We start from the raw sequence: 20,660 nt of genomic DNA on the forward strand, positions 1-20,660 counted from the left end.
TGGGGGTTTTTTAACTATTTTTGGTAGTAGATTCCATGTTCACAGACAAATGGTAATGACAGACATGCAAGAGGAAAAAATACAAGGAGTGAGAGAACCAGAAGTTTCATTTTTCTGTTAGCCAGTCACCTTGATGTAACCATGGATAGACATAACACCAAAGATGGCATCTAAAGAAATAAATAGGTCTGTAGATTATGTAAGGGATAATGCTTTGCGTGACTAAGGAGGAAAATGCAGAAACCTAAGGATAATTTAATATAATAAAAGATATCATAAGGAATGGAAATACTGGCTGACTGAGGTTAGTTATTAAAATTCTAGAACAAGGACATGGGGATTGATCCAAGTGTTTTCTTTGATACAGTTGGCATCTAATGTAGAGGTGAAGGATAGGCATTGGGAAAACTGAAGATAGGGTTACTGTGATCAGTGTTGAACCATGAAGATGGCTTTAGCAAGGTTTGGGTTTTTTTTTCTGTAAGTTTGAGGGGAAGAAAATGGCAGACATTTCTCCTTTTCTAATACTTAAAGAAAGCTCATACCTAGTTGAGGATGTGATCTGTTGTGTTTTCTGAAGTGACAGAACATGGCCTTGTGTTTTCTGGACAATGAATCTGAGCAGATCTCAAAAGCACTGCAAAGTTTTTTCTATCGATGGAGTGCAAAGGGATGTTGTACAGAGGTGATACTTTTATCTCAGTTTTTGGTACTGTAGTTGAGATGAAGAAAATGTGATCTCCTTTCCAACCAGTGTAAAGCTGTCCACAAAGCCATAGTTGTCTCACAGTCATCCTTGCACTGGTCAGAGAGTTCCTGCCAGTAGCAGTCTGTAAACTCCAGAGCTTGGAGTTTACCAGTTTGTCTTCAAGAGAATGGAACTGTGTTTCCCAACATCCCTACCTGTGGATCTGGCTAGATGCTGTCTTTATAGGGTCAGGTACCCCTGGTACATGCTATGTGCATAGGATTGGTAAGAGTAGGCAGAATGTAAATAAGGTGGTACTTAACTCTTAGTGAGAGACCTAGATTTCTTTTCTAAGATGGTCATATGAGTCTGAGCTGAGTATAGAAATAGAGTTTCCGTGCTTAATTTGTCATGTTTAGTGATAATGGTTGATTCTGGCGAATATTTCTTTTTTTCATGCTAGTATTGTAGAAATTCACCCTCCTGCACTTCAGACATATCTTTGTTGTGCACGCCATATGGGGCTGCAGGCTTCCAAAATTGGGCAATTTTCTTTTTATGCTTAGAAATGCACTCATATTCAACCTTGTGCTATAGTTTGGGGCATCTGTAAGAGGAAACATAAGCGCGCATGGTACAGGCAGACTACAGCTGGTGTACATTAAGAGATTATATTGCACTCTTATGGTCTTTCTAGATTTTGGTAGACTTTGTGACTGATGGAAGGCAATGTTTGTGAGGGTGATATATTTCACTCTAAAAAGTATGTAAAATATGTGTATACTTCTGATTAGCTTTTCTTTTTTAGTAGGATAAATTAGTATAAAATTATCAATCTGAAACATGGATTTATAATGATAACTGACTTTATGCAATGTAATTTTTCCCTAAAAGGTTTCCGTCATGATACATATCTGCTATTGTTTGCATGGAAGCAGTTATCAATAGTGGATCTCTGTTTGGTGACTGCTCTCCTAAGTGTGAATACTTTTACTAGCACTGAAGTATAAACAACTCTACTACCATCATAAAGAGTGTCTAGTCTGATTCGGATGTGCTGTGGTACCACCCATTTTCAGTTGATTCTAATGACATGGCTTTCTAATGCAACACAAAAAGTGGAGCATGCTTCAATTTTGCCAAATGTGTAATACAGTATTTTAGAAATGTTAGCTCCAGTCACTGGATGAAAAATGGCTTATTTGTGTCTCTGTAATAGTGCACTTAAGAACAAGAACACTTACTGTACTTCTGTAATTGGTGGGAATGTGGAAAAGAAATATTTGCATGGCTCTGAGCCAAGCAGAATTTAGTTTAACTGCATTCCAGGAACTTCCCATTACAGCTGGAGTATTGAAATTGCTCATTGTTACAATACAAGTACTTTTGTACTTGCCGTACCTCTCACTGTTTTAAAAATGTTACCTGTGTTTTGCCATTGCTTTAAGGAATAACTCCAAAATATACACAGTACTTCATCACTTCTGTCTTAAAGAGCAATAGAGTTCCAGAAAAATAACTGTATAAAAGCATACATTCACTTTGTCCAAAAGCTTGGAAAATGTCTTTCATTTGCCATTGTGCTGGAGAATCCTTAGGGGAGTAAGAATTCCCTGAGATGGTGTGAGAGAGAGAGAGAAGGAGAGAGAACAGCAGAAATGACAACACCACAAAGCTACCTTTGAGCCCAGGGCTTTGCTGCACAGCCCTGTTTGTGGCTGGTGAGCGCATCAGTGCTCAGGGCTCTCTGGTGATGCAGCTGTGCAGCTCCCGTGTCCCGCAGGCTTACTGGAAAGGTGCTCAGCATTCGGTTGACAAAAGTGAACTGTTGGAGCTGGTTAACTTGCACACCGGGTCATCTGTATCGCACAAGTTCCCTGTCCTTGTTTAAAGGGAAATAAAGGGAAACCCTCTTTTTCTGCAACTGGACGCAACGTTGATGTGTGGAGTGTTAAGAGCCACAGAAGACGGATCTGGAGTGCCTGGCAGGCATGCTGGGAGCTGACCTCCCGATTTGTGTCAAAACAAAGCACAGGGGAAGAAGGATCACTTAACATGTGTCAGGCTTCTGTTGAAACAGCTGTATGAATGTAGGGGAAGAGATTTTCCCCTTTTAGTACCAGTGTTACATGCAGGGACGTTAAATGCTAAACACCATAGCTTTTAAGACCCTGTATAGCATACATCCATGAGTGGTAGCATTTGCTATCTCTGTCAGAAATGCTGCATTTCAAACACTCCTCGAAAATGTCTCTTCTGTTCTGAGGGAACACTCTAAGACTTGAACCATTTATGTTAAAGGTATTAAATGAATGAAGCTGTCCCTTAGAGTCTTCACTGGGGATTATGATAAAGCACGTTCTAAAATGTGCCAGCAGTTTATTAAGCAATTATTTCTTGCATTTTAGCACAAAAGCACCTGAATGGAGATTCATTTCCAATTTCTACATATTTCATTATAGTTAAAAATGAAGTAATTCCCTCTTCTGTAGCATAAAAGAGGGATATCGTTTAATGTTCTGCAATAACATCCTCAATTGTTAGTCTTGTTATTTTGTTCCTCTATACAACTGAGTACTTGAATATTTTCCATAATTGCTTTTAGGCTGAATTGCTTGAATCAGGTGTGTGAATTTAAAATGAGTGAGAGACATTCAGTAGGAATATTGGCAGGAATCCTTGTCTCAGAGTATCTGAACCCATCTGAAGGAGAGATGATGAGCCTTTTGAGCTTAGCTGATCCAGCTGATGGCTCAAGTGCCAGTAAGAAAGGCTGGAATACTTTTGGTTTCCATTTGCCACAGGCTCTAAACATCTGCAGTCAGTTGTTAAGAGTACCCATGACAGGCAGTACTTGTTAAGCCGTGGTAGTTTGCCTGGATATCTGGGCCCTATTTCAGATGTTTGTGTTCTGCATATTCTCTGTCCCTGAAAGCTGCTTTGACCCTACTTTGTTGTTCTTCTTGTTAGCTATGGTCTTCTAAACCTACGTAAAAGTTCTGCCACCAGAAAATAAGGAAGGCACTTAAATGAAGTTCTTATCTAGCCCACAAAGCAAGACTTTGAAAAACAGAAGAGAGAAAATTTCTAAGCATTAGGTGACTAAGGAGGGGAGTATGTTCAATTTGTGACCTAATCATTTAAAACTGGAAGTCACATTGATAGCCATTTTTGTCATTTATGCTTTGGTATGGGCGTAATTCTTCTGTTCCAGCACTTTGGGTTGGTAATTTCTCCCTTCTTTTACAAAGAACTGTGCTGCTGAATGTGTCGTAGTCAGGAAGATTACCACTTGTAGTATACATCGCAGTTCCTAAGAAAAATGCAATGCAGAAAGTGTTTTATTAGTTGTTTAATGCAAATAACTTTCAATTGTTGGCTTTGGCCTTTAAAGCAGATTCCTAGGGGTGGTATAAATGCTACTTAAATATAAAAGCTGAAACAATCATTTCATGTTTCAAACACACAGTTGAGACAGCACAAATTTGTTTTTAGATATAAAATACCTTCTAACATTCCAGAGTTGATTGGCTGAAATCTAAGGCAGAAAATGGAATTTAATTGATTTTTTTTTTTTAATCTGCCCAAGATCTGTGGCCAGGTCTGTGACAATCCATGGCAGAGCAGTGGACTGATGGAAGAATATTCTTCCTCTGCCACCAGCATATCTCTGCCTGGATTTCTTGTTCAATATAATTTTCTGTCTGCCTGCTTCAGGCATCCCTTAGGCAGCTGTTGAAAATATAATACGTGTTTAATTCTGTGCCTATCGGTGAAGTTGCTTTAGAATTGAGAGACAGTGCCCTGGATAGGCTTTTTACAAGAAATTTGGGCCTTTTTCAAGAAGGGAGAGTTACATCAATTCCTTTCTAACTCTGTTGAGATACATCCTGCAATGTCTAGATGCATAGTTGCTCAGTTCGCTGCTATTTTCAGTTTCTTCAGTAGCAGAAAGAAACAATCATAATTGTCACTCAGAGCCTGTTTTATTGAAGACACATCTTTTACATAAGTTGGGGTGGGGGGGAAGGTTTTGTTTCTGAAATGCTAGCTATATTTTTATAAGTTAGGAAACTTAAAGGGTATACAGGGATGTATGTTGGCAAGTAATTCATCCATGTACAACTCTTCCCTTTCCATCTCTTATTTTGAGCTGAATGGTTGAACCAGAATACAGAATTTCTTCAAATATCTTGATGAAACAGAAAACAATCTCCAAAACCGGTGTATTGTAGAAATTGAGTGTACTTTTTTCCCCTCAGTTGTTTTATGCAAAAAGAATCTTACCTGGCTTTGTAGCTCCCATCTCCAAGTAATAATAAATCTTTAGACAGCAGGAATCCCAAGAATTCTCATTATTTGCTAGGGAGTTCCGGAAGCTCATCCGGAATTATCTTTTTTGAACACATAAGTGTGATTCTTATGTTTCTGTTTAGCTTTGTTTTTCTGTAAAAGGCCATATGATATGGGAGAGCTCTTCAAAATGAAACTATTATGGTTTTAAATCTGGTTGCAATATCTTCTTGAGCTATTAATTTTCTGCTGGGGAACGACCATGGGTAGAAAGATGAAGTGGATATATATTAAAGAATGTTAAGTGAAATTAACTTGATTGCTATCAATATTCATTTAATTACTTTAAATGATACAATAGTATTGCACTGGCCCATAGCTCATTACTTTCAAAAAGCTGGAGGAGTGTGCGAAACAGAAGAGGATGAGTCTGGTTTCTGAAATTCATGCTAATCCACTAGTGATTCCTTGGTGAAGTGTGATGGGATTTATTCTTGCCACAGTACTTTAATGTTCAGAAGTATTGGTTACGTACATCCTTTGCAACACCAGAAATTACTCTTAGTCATTTCCAGTGTATCTCTTTGATACTTTCTCATTTATTGGATATTCACAAATCAAGTTCTTAAACTTCCTGAGGAACTGGAGCTAAGTCCTATGAGCTTCTGCCAGCTGATATGCAAATGTTAAACTATGATTTCCATCAGGTACTTTGTTCTCTTTCTTTTCCAGAATTGCTTGTGGAGAGGCATCCCATTATCAGTGCTTGGTGTCGTATATTCAAGATTTGTTTTAGGGAGTTTCTTATTTCTACTGGGTGGGTATTTCCCTCTTTTCTTTTTCACACATTCTGAGGGACATGCTCTCTGTAATAATAACTTTCTGGCATATACTGCCTTTTGAGGTCAGACAATTTATGTTTTAGTGAATAGATAAGTTGCACTTTGAGCGCTTGTCTTTAAGGAGAAAAGGCTAGATTTCTCATTTTTAAAAAATCACAGTCATTACACTAAACACATTTTTAAAGTTTCTGTGTAGGCTTTTATTCAGGCTAGTACCTTGTACCTTAACTGTGATTAAATCTTGTCATAACTATGCAATTGAGTGTAACCTTGCAATAACAATGACAAATGGAACTGCAGATTTGGAAACCTTCTGTATGAGATGCCTGTTGAAATTTATGTGTAATTGAAAATGAACTAGGATGTTTTTTCCAAAGAAATTTCTAGTATTTTGTCTCATCTTTTGATATTCTATAACTATAGTCAGTAATTTGCAATTCAGCATTTCAAAACGCTTTTACAATTTTTAAGGGAAACTTGAATGCTAATAGAATTTCAGGCGAATGCTTGTGAATTAGAAGGAGGACAAATTATAAAGGGTTCTGTGGTAATACCTCTGTTGTTAAATGTTTCTAGGCTTTTAAAACCAAGGTGTTTCCAGAGGTCCTTTTGTCTGTTTTGTTGACAGGGCAACATCAGCAAAGATACTTAGCTAAGGGACTTTTTGGGAAGGTGGGATAGGGAGCATCCAGTTTTTCAGAAGTAATTTTTAGGCTGAAAATCTGTTTCATCTGCATTGATAGGCTCTGAATTTGAACATGTGAAAAGTACCTGGCTAAGCTGTTTATGTTAATAGAAATTCAAATAAAATACTTCACAGAAGTGAGAGAAAGTAAAAGCGACCATGTTATGTTGTTGTAGACATCAGTGGCATGCCTATATCAAATCTGGCCTCTGCATTTGGGTAGATAAGGACTCTGCGCTAGCCTGAGGAGGTGTTAGAAGGTATATGGTTAAAGATAAGTAGAATAATGACTGTTTTTAAAGTAAATGAGCTGCTTCTGCTTAAACTCTTTCATGGTAAGCAAACAAACAAATTTTACATAAATATTGTTCTGTATAAGATGTAATTCCTCTATTCAGCTAGTTAAGGTACCACTGAAGCTAGAAGCATAGGAAGGATTTAACAGGCTAGAGGTGTTTGTGGATGTTGAGTACTAAAAGTACTGTGTCGTGTGCTGTTTACATCATGAGGGCATTAATCCTCTGCCCAAGTTACAAACCAGTTGCATGAGGTTAATGGAGAAGCTACCTCATAGTTGTCAATTAAAGCAAAAATTCATTGCACCTTTTCATCAGCTTTTCTGCACTTTCTGTTCCATTACCTGTATTATTAGGTGAGAATGTTGCCTTTTTATTTCGTCTTCCTCAAATACAGACATCTCGGAAGCCCTTACAATGCAAAGGAAAAGGTGAAATGATCTAAAATCACCTGCTAGCTCCAGGTTTACTACAGAAGGGATTGCTGGGGCATTCCAGTGGAAGGCCTAAAAGCAAATTTGGGGTCTTGCCTCTGTCAGTGGAAGCAATTTGAAGATATATGTATAACTGTCAAAAAGCAGGTTTATATTGATACAGTATATGTTCTCAGACTTTCTGGAGTATGCCCTTTGGCTGCCTCCCAGTGATCTGGAAGGAATCAAACATCTGGCGTATCTTGCAAGTTGTTGAGCACAAAGAAAGATAGCATATCAACAACACCTTTCTCCAGCCTCTCAGAAGGGAAAAAACAGAAACAGAAGAAAAACACAGAACAAAACTGTAATAAGGGTTTTTCAGCTTCATAGGGGAAAATTAAGAGGGGAAAGGAGCTGTTATTGTGATAAATATCATCTGTGAGCCAAAACCACCTACCGTTTGGGTGATATTGTGAGGTCTGAAGGGAGCTTTTTGATCTCAAAGACGTAAGAAAACTAGATGGAGAAGGAAGAATTCATGAGTAAAGTTACGTAAGAGGCTTGACATGTCCTTAAAGCCTGAAGGTTCAGAGCTCTGCACAGATCTAATAGTGACTTACCAGACTTTCCTACAGCTGTAATTTATTGCTTAGTTAGAAAAATTGTCTTTAGGCTCTACATCAATAGAATGACCATTAAGGAAAGGCATTTCTCAAAGCTACCAAGCCCATTATATGGAAACTGCTTAAGAAAATCCATTTCTGCCCTGCAGACTGTTAGTACTATTTAACATAGCCATACACAGTCTCAGTTTAGAATTCTGTCTGAGGACCCTGCACAGAAAGCACACTCTATTTTGCCTTCTATTCTTCCCACCTCCACATACTGTTTTACAGTTTATGATTCAGTATTTCACTGCCAGAACTATAGGGTGTCTAGCAATAATTATTTACTTTTCTTGTGTTTGATACAAACTTAAAAATGGTTTTTGAGTTCCCACACACTACCAAACTCAGAAGAGCATGCAGCAATTGACGTGCATGTGTTCACTTTTATGAAGAAAGACAGTATGTTAATAAACTGCTTTATAATGCATGTTTAATAACCATCCCAATCACTAGAACTGAAGTTGTATGCTGTGTCTGTATCAGATCTGGGCAGCCTTCCTCAACCTCATGAGCTACTTCCCAGAATCTTCATATGGCTGGTAACAGAAGTGTATGTTTGTCAGAGGTTAGGAGTTGTTCTTAGGGAGAAGTTGTTAATGGTTCTCTGCAGTTCTTACTGTGAGTGTGAAGCGTATAACTTGATCTTAGCACTCTCTGATGATGCCAATCATGTGAGCCACGTTGACTTGCTTTTGCATGCTCCTGAGATAGCAGGTTATTTTGCTGCATCTCTATAGTCTTGGGGTGACCTGGAAACCATCCTTGAAATATTAGAGAACTCCTTAAGACATGCAGTTGGCCACCTGTGGCCGCCTGAATTCCAGCTGAGTTCATCTGCTATTAAGAAATACCACTTTCTGAGAACCACAAGAATGAAAGTAGGCAAGAAAGTCTCCTACCATATGGAAGACACTATCAAGACTACCTAGGGAAACACAGAAATCGGTCTCTGTACCAGGTATGGAAGTAATATAATAAGTGTGGTTCCTAATTAGATCACTTAAACCTTCAAAGATATTTTTAAATGAGATATAATTTTTAATAATGCTGTCAGTTGATAGCATATACTGTCTTATGTAAATGGATCAAAGGATTGAACAAAAGTTTCCATGGAGACTTCATATGACTCAATGTGCTTTCCAAATTAAAGTCTTGTGTTGGAAAAGGAAAAGAGGTTAAAGGTGACAAAATCTAGTACCAGTATATAGATCTGCAGAAAATTCTGGCCAGCTTATCCTAGGGGCACCTGTCATTGACAACACAAGTGATGAAGTTATAACTGTAAAGTATGGTGATTTCTATAGATTTCTTTGTTCCTCTCTTCATAAAGGTAAGCAAGATAGACCTGGATGCAGGCCTGAGCTAATCATGCATGAGCAGAGAAGGAAAAAAAAGCCTCCTTCTGGAAAATACAAAATAGATAATTTCAGATATGTGAAGGCAATCATGGCTGAGCTCATTAGTGAGAACCATTCACCTCCTTTCTTCCAGATTATTAAAGAGTAGTTTTTTTAATTTATTTTGTTCATATTAAATGCACCCATGTAATGCAAAGGGAAAGATGATACTTCTTACTAGTTTTTTAGTAAGTGCCAAAGAAATGAGTGTGCATATGCAGTGCGTTGGGACTTCACTGTGTTATGTTGAGGCTCATAAAATATAATGTGTTTAGTTAGAGTTCAGGCACTCAGTAAAACAGGCTTCTCTCAGACCCTTGGCTGTGAGTCATTACTGAAGAACAATAATGTACAGTGCCAGCGTATTGTTCAGGCAGCACTTAACTAGGAGGAGTAGTTAAAAGATTTACTGGAGTTGAAAATTTCCAGAAAGGTAGTAAACAACTGGGTGTTTCGCAGTGATTCACTCTCTATTTGCAAGCAGTAGGTGCCAGTAAAAAGAGTAAATGGTAGAAGTACATGAGCAGAGGCTTTAAGCAACCTTGGAAAAATGCGGAGCTGGTGGGCTACTGTTGGACATTTCACAGAGCAGAAATAATGTACCCAGGGCATAAATGAACAAAACCATACTTTATAAAAGCTGAAGTTTTAACTACTTATCACAGCAGAGTTGGAAAAAGTAGATTTGGAACAGAAAAAGATAGAGGGATTTGCACCTACTTGGAATTGAGAATTTGTTCTTAGGGAATTTTTTGAATCTGACTTTTTCCACAAGCAACTGAAGATCAACAAAGGTGAAAACATACATTGGACAATGTATGCTGATCTAAGTAGAGACAGAGAAACTAAAAATGATCATGAAAGTGTCTGGAGTTCAGAGGTACTGTGACTATGAGCATCAAACTAGGTTATACTGTGGTACCCTGTTCTCATAAACATATTGTCTATATTTGGTGTTTGTGGTGTATGTGACAAGGCTGCTAGCAAAAATAAATGTCATTATTGACCAAACGAGAAGGATTTAGCAGGATTTCAAGAATTTTTAAAGTTTAATATGCTTTTAAAAGCTTCTGTAAATGAAATGGGTCATGGCTTTGTTGGTGTTGCCAAAGAAGTCCTTGAGGACTGAAGGGAAGGTTGGCTATAGATTTGTGGTCTGAACACTATGTGGCAGTCTGTTCATAAAAGAAAAATTGCATATTATGGTTGTGATGAACTTTGTGATCTACTGAAAAGAGAGGTGTGGGGGGGTTATGGGTAGTAATGATCTCAATAGTACAAAATACCAAAAGTTCCATATTCCCAATTATTACTATAACTAGAAGTTTTTCTGCTATATAGGTGGTATTTCTCAGTTAAGTCTATGGCAGGGGAGGCAGAGATATTTTATACTTGCATTGAGGGAACCATATGATTGGAGACACAGCTAAGACTTTTCACATATATCAAAAATATAGGCCAGATCAAGTGAAAGAATTCATTATTGATAGTCGATGAAGAATTGGCTCCATACAGAAAAGTAGGCACGGGTTTGTTTGTATTGCTGGGGGCAGGGGGAATCATGTATTCTGTATTTTTATTCTGATTTCCTTAAGAGAGCCTCAGAAGAGCTTTCAGTAGCTCTCGCATGAAATGTAGATAAACTAGTGACTGGATATATCAAATCTTTATTTGCTGGATAACACTATACTTAATAATATATGAAAATTGACCATATTTACGTGGAGTCATGAAAGGCAGTAGTTTAGGTTGCTTAAAGGATCACTGTCAAATGTACTGGCGACAATAAGTTTTAATATAAATTGGCAAAACCACAACAAAGGTTGATGGCAAGGGTAAAAAGCTTTGCAATTAGGTGCAGGTTTAAAAACTTGAATGCTTCTATACATTATTTTCATTCTTAAAAAGCTAGCGGAAACAGTATTAAGTAGCTATGTGCTAACAGGCTGTAGAGTTATACTTGGATCTGTATTCAATCCTGTCAATTGTCAGAATAATGCAAATGAATGATTGTCATCTGTAACCAGTGTCGTGCTTTGGGTAGCAGAGGATGGTTACTGTAAATGGGAAGGGCTACAGCAACAGATAACAGTCATAACTCAACATGAATCTGTGATCTAGCACCTCTCAACAAAAAAACTGCATTTAGAGGGGTCTTAATGATTGCAAGTTTTATTGTTTTCACAAAAAAGTGGACTATTTTGCAGACTAAGAGGAGATTGCCATAAAAACCTGAGGCATCAGGACTGTAGGATCTAACCTATCGAGAAGAAAGAAATGGGTTGTTGCTACCTGACAGCAGCAAGGTTGACATATTTTAGAGAACCTGAAAATCTACCCACATTTACAAGGAATCATGTGGAGTATTTGGATGTTACTGATTTGTTTAGTTACTAAATTGATTGTGAGACTTTTAATTGCCAAGGACCCTAGCTTCATGATGCTTGTTTTCCCTGATGTTTTATGAGACCTGAATTCATCATACCCTCAGTAAGTTTGTGAGTCATTTTTGATATTCGAAATTGTAATTTGACCTTTCCTATGTGTTTCTCTAGCTACAGATATTTCCATTTCTAATACTTAATAGTTGGGAAATTTTATTGTGTTCATTGTAATTCAGTTAGCAGTGAAATGTTAATTGAATGCTGCTAGTTTGTTTAGAGAATAGTACTAGATTAATTTGCAGATTTTTCTGATTGGATGAAGTTTTGTGTCAGATTGGTACACAAATTGTTACAATGGTCTTATAATTGTTATTGATTCTATTGGTACAACACCAAACTCATAACATGCTGGTATATAGGATAGGAATGTTGTCAAGAATTGTTCCTATGTGATTTGGGGAGTAAGTGCTTCCATGGTTACTGGATTCTGCAATTTTTGGTCTCAGCATTGAGGAAATGTGTGTGAACATCTCTATCTCTAAATCAGTGTCAATAGTGCAATTAACTGAATTATTCTGGTCTTTGGCTCATAACATTTGCAATTCTATGTTTTTAGTGAAACATTTTGTAATTTTAAAGATGTTTTGTATTATAACCTTCAAATGTTGCTTTAGGTGCAATATTCACATATCAGTGTGGCTTTTATGTGAAAAATACATGATGCTCTTTCCTAGAGCTCAGACACACAAAACATCATGTCTTTAAATGTGATGTTATGAACAGCAACTGGAATTATCTCACATTACAAAAAATTACCAGTATTTGTCATCCTATATAGCAATAGTTAATTACAAAACTGTATAGTGCATTTTTTGTCCCAGCTCCCACAGGTTCTAAGCATTGCATGCTGCAAGAATGCTTTTTTCAAGATTTAAAGCTTGAAATTTATTTGGTAAATACATATGTTATGCAGATTAGACACATTCTGTTCCCATCACCTTGAACGATCTGCAAAAATTACTAGAGATGTAAGTTTAGAAATCCCAACAAAATCATTGCCCTGACCCATTAAGCTCATATTCTACAGCTGGTCATAGAGGAGGATTAGAGATAAATTGAGTCCCAGACTTTACATGTGGCATTCCACATTTTAACTACCAAGAGGTGTGAATGTCAGAGCGCTGCACACCAAGCCATTTATTTATGAGAAATGGACCTGCTAAATCTTGGGCCTTCCTGCTATTTGCAAGCTTTTGGATGTAGATTTTAGTAGACTGCTAGATGCTGCTCCCATCACAGCTTATCTCTGAAACAGGCCAGAGCCATGTGTGTGTAGCATGCCTGACCCAACAAAAAAGTCAGATTCCATTTGTGATTTGGATCTATTTCTAATTATAATTGTGATAGTGATGTGCATTTTTTATAGTAGTGTTTGCAGGAACACAGAATTGTGTGTCTTTTGTGATGGTGAATCCTTTTTCTCTTGTTCAGGCTGTTAGTTAGCCATTATTGCTAAGTAAGGTTGGTTAGTCTGAGATGGAAAAGGCCTAATTTTATTCCTAAAGAAGCTTTAATTTCTAGAAAAGACTTTTAACAAATATAGTTCTGGGTAGCATAATATTTTGCTGAGATCCTAGTTATATCCATGTGGAAAGCTAAGATTTTTCCTCAGGCAGGCTCTAGAAGGTCTTTGTCAGTTTTTTTTCTTCTGTCTTTTTACTATTACTGTCTTTTTACTATTACTTTCTCTTACGCATCCAAAGCTGGTAAAAAAACAGATTTAAATATGTCAGGCATCTTTAAACCAGCCTCCATCTGGGCTTAGTCCTGCATTGCCAGCTTTGCATGCCAGCTCTTGTAGAATTGGCTTTAAAAATACTCATCAAACGGAGTATTAGGCCTCTGAAGCATAGGTTCAGTTGATGTCACTAGGCCTCTGGAAAAGGAAAAATGTCAGTCAGAAAAGTACTTTCCAGGGAAAGATTCTTTTCCTAAACTTTTTATACAAAAAGCTATGCATTTTGCTATGACTTTGTTCCATACTTCCAAGCCCTCTATAACCATGTTGTAGTTTGGGTGTTTTCACTGTCATTTCTTCCTTGTCACTTCTTACCTCAGTCAAAATTATGTTCTTTTTTTTCATTGATCAGAGTAGTGTAGCACTGTTTAAAAAAAAAGCATGAATGCAATTGGGGCTGTCAGGTTTTACTTTGTACATAGGAATAAATAGGATGCTGTTTTCTAGGGTTAGAGAGAGATAAAGAGTTTAAGTCAGGAAATTTTGTATATGTAGAGGTTTTATGTATGTGAGTTTTTTGTGCTACCTAAATTATGTATGCTAATAGAATTATGGTGCTTGTATGAGAGATGCTTTTGTATTAATTATGTATGATGTGAATTTGTTAAGAATGTGTGAAGCTATTTTAGTCTAGTTAATTTTCTCTGACCTACTAGAGCACTGACAGTGGACTTGGAACACAACAGAGCAGTTGTTCAGCCTTGCATGTTCTTATTCCCCATAGAGAAATGTTTCATACCTTTACCTCAGAAGAGATTTTTTTGTTTTGAAGTATGGGCCTCTGACTCCTCTCTCTCTTCCCCATTGTAACTCCACTTATTGCCCTCGGTGGGGTTCACTGTACCCATAAATGATGATACCCTTGGACAGGTGCTTTTAGGTCTACAAGAAAGACAGCAAGTCTGCCATATCTAATACTGGTTGTGTTGCTTATCAGCATACAAAAAGAAGAAATAGCTAGAAGTTCAAGCATAGCTCTGCATGGCATTTTCAGTTATAGCAAGCTGCAGTGATCTGCTACAAGAGCAGCTATAGTTTTGTCTGTTTTGCCCACTTTGAGGAACATTAAGGCAGCCAGGTTTTTGATGTTCAGATCATGAACAGGGACTTGATAGTTTTTTGAGCACAGAAAATTTGACCCAGGCAATTATCTGTGGCAAGTAATACAGGTTAGAGCATTATTTCTGAAGAAGAGACAGAATTTGTCTGTGTGACACATGCTATATCTGTCTTTTTGTGGAAAGAAAAACAGATAAACGCTCTGGGAAAATAGTGCAGCTAGTCTAAGAAAGAAGAAAATGTAGGGCAGCATCTTGAGTTTGATAGCAGTGGACACAGAAGGAAAAGAGCATTTTGTAGTAGTTCCATACGCCAGTGGAGGAGTTAGAAATTTTGCAGCTGTATACCTTCTCCAAGCAAATGGATATGTTCTACAAGAAAATTATTAGAAAGAATAACCTAACTTCATAAGAAAAGGAGACATGGGTGCTAAATTCAGAATTTAAATTCAAGTATAGCTTGTTTTCCTGTAAATTCAGACAAAAAGTAGCCTTTTTTCCCCAGAGCTTTTTGTTCCTTGTATACAGACTTGCACTTCTTTGATCACACTCAGCGTCTGAGTGAAATAGGTTATTCTCTAGGTAATCAGTAGCTGTTCCACATCCAGGCTTTTGCCATTAAACTTCTGAATCTTTAAATCCTGACTTAGGTGAACATAGTATCCTCATCCAATGTTCACAACCACATTGTAGCTGGCAGTGCAAGATGCTCCTGTGTCTGTACCCTGTATGTGTCCTTTAAAGAAACTTGAACACTTACATGACAAAATAGAAAATTAATTCTAAGTGCTATAGATAAATCTGCAATTTTAAAAGCTAGCAGACAGGAAGACCTTATTTGACAATCAGTATTTTTTTAAGTGCCTCCAAGTCTTAGACCTACTGTAAGTCTAGTAGTATAGTGGAGATGAACAGCTAGAGATGAATATAGCTAAAAATGCTTATAATAAACCTTTGTTTGCAGATTAAATGGATTATGAAAGAGTACATGTGCAGGTGGGCATAGAGGTGGCATGTTTCAAACTTCTAAGTGGGAAGGGCTGAAGAAGTAAAAACTATTTTTACGGAGGTAAATTTTGTTTTTAAACTCGGGAAAGTATGCACAGGCTTTTGTGTTTGCTTGGTGTGTTTTGCCTGGTACTATTTCTCTTTGGGCTTTTCCCTGCCACAAAATTTGTGGATGGAGAAGTGGGTTAAGGACCTATAGAATAAGATGCTACTGTGTTTTACAGTGATAGTTAGGAAACGTTTTATAGGTGAATTATGTTATTAAGTGTATGGTGACAACATTCACAACCATATTAAAGGAAAAGTAACTTCAGTGGCAACTGAGATAAGTTATCACTTTGTTTATATTTAGGTGATTCATTATATATTTTGTAATTTGCCAAGTCTTTAACAGTGAAGAACAGCTAGATTTAAGTGATGAAAAAAACAGCAATCTATTAAAAACAGATTAAAAAAAAAAAAGGAACAGGACAAAATATCAGAAGGAAACACTTCAGAACAAAATTAGTCCTGGCAGCTATTATTGAATCTAGTGAAAACAGCATGACTCCTTGAGGTTTTTGCTGCCATGACCAATAAAATGTAGTCAGTAAAGAAGGCAGTGAAAGGTTTGAACTTTTTTGTCTTCTGAGTCATGCCCAAAATTGGTTTGTTCGTGTTATCTCACCTCTCATTTTCATAAGGAACTATAGGCTGTTCTTCAGTAAACTGGGGGAAGTGGCCAGTGTGTTATGCTATGTGTGCAGCAGTGGCAAGGTTTTTTGAGAAGCCAGGCTGTTTATGAGAAGCATGAGGAGAGGTTACATATCTGCTATCACTCTCCATGCTACAAGAGAGCTATATAAGAGACAGAAATGCTTTTCCTGCCACTTTATCTGTCTTGCCCCTCCTTTCTTCCATTTCTAGAAAATTTTGGAGGATCCAGAGTGCAGCAGATTGTGCAAGTCTAGGGATAGTCTATTTCTGTGTTTGCAGTTCCCAAAACTTGCAGTATTACCAAGATGTTTTGATCGGGGCTCTCTAAATGGTGTTTACTGTAGCTGATGATTCATTCACAGCTGTTCCAGTAACTGTTACTGTATCATTTATACATTTCATACAAAACAGACAAATTAAGTTTGGCAGGGACTCATGCTGTAGGAGCTCAAGATTTGTAACTAATGCAGGAGGCATATCTCTTTGAAACCATCAGATAAGGGAGGTCTTTTGAATTTAAGGAATGTTTTGGGGTTTAGTTTCTGACACTGTGGATCTGCCATGTCTCCCGTGAATAGAGCAATGGAGGAAGGAGTCTCCCTGTCCTGCTTGAATGTGAGGGGAGGAATGGATTGCTATTCTCCTACCCACGTTCTCTTATGTTGAAGTTCACACTCAGAACCACCTCCTTGTTTTGGGATCACAGAAAAGGCCAGTATATAAACACTGAGGAGAATCTAAGAGTGCCTGAAGGCAGGCCAGTAAGATATTTTACCACCCTTTCTTGACCCTGATAAATTGCACTACTCAAATTGTGATTTTTGTACTGCGACAGTTCGGAAAAAGCTCACAGATTGATAGACAGATATTTACTGAGGATTTCAGAATAACAACATGGAATTTGCTAGTAGCAGAATGGCTGGGGCTAATGCAGAAAGCTCTTCCAGGCTGCATTTTTGCTTGTTAGTATGTGTATTTTTAATCCGATTTGGACACCCTTGCCTGTCTGAATTTGCTAATCTGACGTTTGCTAATCTGCATTTGGGGTTTGGGATTCCCCAGTGTGTTCTGGGTTACCCATTCCATAAACAGGGATGAGTCATACTCTTTTTGTGAGCCTATTTAGACTCTCTTGGAACTGTAATTGGAATTAAATCACACAGGAGGTTCTGCCGAGTCATATGATAAGAGTGCATGCTGGTTGTCTCTAATTCAATTGCTTGGGGAAAAGCTGCAGCACTTAATGGTTTGTAATTGAAGAGTCTGAAAGAAAATGAAACCTCGATACTGTGATTTTATTTTATTTTTAATGCATATTATTATTTTTTAGCCTAATGGTAAGAATTACTGGGGTTTAGTTCTTAACACACAATAATTTTAACTAATATAGCACCATATTATGCCCAGTCATTGGTAATATGCTGTAATATTAGTGATGGTGATAATGTGTTATCCTTCAGATATATTATTCATCAAATTAATCACTTGGATATTTCTTTTTAATTTCATTTGCCTTATTCCTTTAGCCTGGTTTTAGCCCATTATATGAAGGAGATTTGAGCACCTTTTAGTAATTTTTGCAGGTTTCTTAGTAACAAAGGATGATTTTTTGCTTTTCCAGTAAGGCCTATGTGTTAGTAGAGAGCTTCCTCTTTGGAAGATACTTTTTAAGGGATCTGAAATGTTAGGCATAAAAACTTGGTACACATAAAATTTTGAAAACATAAAAACCAAAATCGGTATTCACAAAACATATGACTGTGGTTCTTTATGAAGTGTTTCGTGTTTTCTTCTTTTTTTCACTTTTCTATGACTGTTCTAGAAATGCTTAAGCACCAGAAATAGATAGAATTTGATGCAAGCAGAGTAAGATTTTGAGGGTGAAATATCCTATTATGGAATCATCAGCATCATTTTTTATAGCACCTTCATGAGAGATGTTAGTAGTGAGTCTCATTTATACCCATGTAAGTGATTACAGCCAAGGCAAATCTGGTAGCCAGGAGTGTCTTCTCTGTAAAGCCCTTTTGTCCTATATAACAATATTTAGCAATAGCCCTTCTCTTGATACTTTAATAATTGTTATTTGAGAAGCAGCACTCCCTGGCCTTGCGTGTTTGCTTGTTTGTTTGCTTTAACTTTTGCATATTTAGTTGTCTTAAGCTTTGAGCAAAACAGTACAGGGCTTCAGTGAAACAAATGCAAAGATGAAGATGAACTTGTAAGGAGTAGACAAGCTGTCAGAGAACTTGAGAGTGTTCACATTTTAAAGCTGTTTGGCATGTTTTTAAATACTCTTAATGATTAGTGAAGTTTCTTATTTACAGTTCTGTGCCTGCTTATGCAGGCCTTAAATACTGGATTTTAAAGATGGTTTCAACTAAAAATATTTGATGCTGACTTGTCAAAGTACTGCTGAGGACCAGAGTCTGATTTCACAAAGCTTAACGATGTTTTTTCAGCAGATGTTTCCAGTTTTTATAATACTGTTGATCTCACTTCTAGAAACACAGTCTGGACTGGTACAAGTGTGTTCAGATGGCATATGTATGTGGGAAGTAGCTTTCTCAGAATGTCTCAAGCATGATTGTTCTAGAGATGTGTATGACAGCAGGTCACTATTTAGCCATCAGTATTCATGGCTGAAGTATATTTTAGAGTATAGATTTAATCTGACTTGACACGTGGCAGAAAACGTCTGTCATCTGCTGGTTTTATCACTTCTTTCACTTCTATATTTTCAAAGTAATTGGTGGAAAACATACATTAATTTTTTTCTGACAGGAAAAAATTGTCATTTTACATTTAACCTTAGTGCCCATTTCACAGAACTTTAGTTTTAACCCCTTGTTCTTTTCTTTTTAGTTTATTCTTACAGTTTATTGAAAAGAATTCTCTCCTTTTTGCAGCTCAAGCATTAATTAATTTGATCCTAATTTGTACAAGTAGTGTGGATAATGCAATTCTTTCCATTATGTCAGGCAAGCCAAAAGATTACCATTTTCTACGCTTTATTTTATTCTTTTTTTTCAATTATTTTTAGTTTTATTTTTCATTTTTCTGGTAAAGCAGTGCAGTTATTAGATTTCTCTTATTTTTAGAAGTAAAAGGATTGCAAAGAAGCTTTCAATACTAGCTGAAGTTGATTTTCATTTGGAAATGAGGAAGTTCCTGACCTGTGTCAAAAGTTTTTGCGCGGGGGAACGCTTTCATAATTCCAATACGTGTATAACAGCATTAAAGTTCAGATAGAATATTATCCTCTTTATTCATGTGTCATTTCATTAAACTGGGTCCTGTTCATATCATGTATCTATAGATTTATCATATTCTGTATACATGGCTGAGGAGGCAGTTTGTGTCGTGCTTGCTCTGTATTTGTTACAGTACGTCTTTATATAGCAATGCATACAGTTGGAGAGAGCCAAGTTGTACACCACTTTACATCCACTTCCTGCTATAAGAATGTGAAAATGTAAGACTAGAGTCCATTTCATGGGAGGAAAAAAAAAAAAGGTTTGCTTTGATGGCATTAGACCCAGGAGTAAGAGCTCTTTAGCGACTGTAGGGAATAGAGATATATCCCTCAGTGGTTGGAACTGGATACTATTTAGGTTCAGAATCATGGATCCCTTGGACTACAGCACAGTTCTCTTGAGCCTCCATGGAAACACTAAGGCAGATGTTTACATGTGCCCTCTGCCTGTAGATTTATGGGCTACTCAGTCTAATTCATGCATTTAGGTTCTTTTTTCAGGAATGTGAAGGTGATCTTCTATTTTGCAAATGCCTATACTTCCTGGGAAACACTGATGCAACCAGTAGGGAGCCATATGTAATGTAGTTTTAGGAAAGAAGGAGACTTCCCCCCACAGTGGATATGACTCCAAGACTGCATGCAATTAAGGCAGTAACTTCATGATTTACATTGTAGAGGGTTTTTTTTTTGCTATGACTCTATGGCCTGATTTTACATTTGAAGGTCAGAAGAGATAGAGTTCATTTTATAAGTAGCCCACATTGCTTATACATCTTGCATTAGTGCTGCTGTGCTGACCTTTCAGCTCAGGAACTGAATGGCTCCCAGGGTTTGAAAAAGTATATATGTTTTCTCCAAATTCATTTGTGTTTTTACAAAAATATTAGTGCTAAGACGGTACTTCCCATAAAGCCCGTGGGTGGAAGGGGAAGATCAAGGTGTTGAAAAAGGGAGGTTTAGATTGCTGAAAGGATCTGTGTCAAAGGTATTAGCAAAGATGGTTTTAATATGATGATGTTAGTGTATGACTTAACCAAGTTTGTTGGCAAGGTTCACTCTCTTACTGTACAGAACAATCATTTGAATAGTGACTCAAATCTACTAAGGCAAAGTCAAAGTTACTACAAGGTTATGTATGATAACAGTCACTTAAAGATCTGCTGTTGGTCTCC

The 20,660-nt window shown here is 37.2% G+C and overlaps 1 protein-coding gene across 4 annotated transcripts in view; it reads left to right on the plus strand.

The window, feature by feature from the left end:
• The window catches only part of BANK1 (B cell scaffold protein with ankyrin repeats 1), a 145,811-nt gene that overhangs the window by 60,427 nt on the left and 64,724 nt on the right, over positions 1–20,660 (plus strand). The gene's annotated exons all lie outside the window — the stretch shown is intronic.

The sequence above is a fragment of the Pezoporus wallicus genome, unplaced genomic scaffold (genome assembly GCF_028554395.1).
Source record: "Pezoporus wallicus isolate ANWC-B61680 ecotype Strahan unplaced genomic scaffold, APGP_CSIRO_Pwel_v1 contig_6999, whole genome shotgun sequence".
In the NCBI taxonomy this organism is placed as follows: Eukaryota; Metazoa; Chordata; class Aves; order Psittaciformes; family Psittacidae; genus Pezoporus; species Pezoporus wallicus.